Below are 1,145 nucleotides of genomic sequence, written 5' to 3' on the forward strand. Positions count from 1 at the left end.
GACGTTTCCTTTGGTTTTCTCTCTCACGCACGGGAAGTTCGAAGAGAAAAACAAGAAACTGAAAGGAAACTTAGCAACGTGACCAGGGGAAAGTGGCGCAAATGTAATATTTTTTGTTCTTAATTCGTTACTTTTCAAGCGTATTAGCTCGTCAGTTTTGTGGCGTGCGTATTTATAGTTATACAGATTTAATTACATTTATTTATAAATAAATATATATATATAAATATAGTAGATGTATGGCCACGTATGGGTGAAATGAGGATTCGCACCGCGTCTGTTTGTAAAAGGGGTGGGGAAACGAGCTTAGTTAATGACCAGCTGTTGAAAAGTATGTGTATATGTATGTGTGTCTTTCTCCTTTTTTTTTTCTTCCACCTTTCTTCACACACTTCATCTCACTTTTATGTTATTTCTTTTTTTTTTTTTGTTGTTGTTGTTCAGCCACCACCCTAACGTGTGCAATGACGTGTGTGTGTGTGTGTGGAGGGGGGAGGGGATTTTCTCTCCACTTCAAGAGCCGATTGCATTGGCTGCGATAACAATAATGATAATAGGATGAAGTGAATATGACGTTTTAACCATCGTAATGAAACCAAATTACTCACCTCACTACCGTTGTCATCATTATTACTTTTGTTTTGTTACCACTTTGTAACGTCAACGAAGCATTATGCTTTCACGTTGCTAGTAATATAAAAATAATGACAATTGCGTGGTACTGCTCTTTAGAGCAGTTTTGAGTTTTGTTTTAGTATGGTGGTGAGTGCGAGGTTGTTTTTTTTTTTAAAGTTTTACTTATTATTGTGTGATTTGTTAGCTTCTATATTTTTTATGTGTTTTTTTCTTTTTCTTTTTTTTTTAAAACCCTTCTCACTTTTTTTTTCTGATAGTTTATGTTATTCATTCGGTGGTGTTGGCGATGAATCACTTGATAAACTTCCAATACTTTCCTTCTGCTTGTGTAAAACACAACCGTGAGCATTTACTTTTAAGCTATGAAACTAAAAGAGAAAGAAAGAAAGAAAAAAAAAAGTGATAATAAAATTATTAGCAGTGCTGCAGTTAAATTGTTGGATGACGCTCGAAAATTTCTCAGTTGTCAGCTTTCACTCCCATTTTTATTGCTTTCTTTTTTCTTTTTT

This window comes from Trypanosoma equiperdum (assembly GCF_001457755.1).
Source record: "Trypanosoma equiperdum strain OVI genome assembly, contig: ctg_1893, whole genome shotgun sequence".
In the NCBI taxonomy this organism is placed as follows: Eukaryota; Euglenozoa; class Kinetoplastea; order Trypanosomatida; family Trypanosomatidae; genus Trypanosoma; species Trypanosoma equiperdum.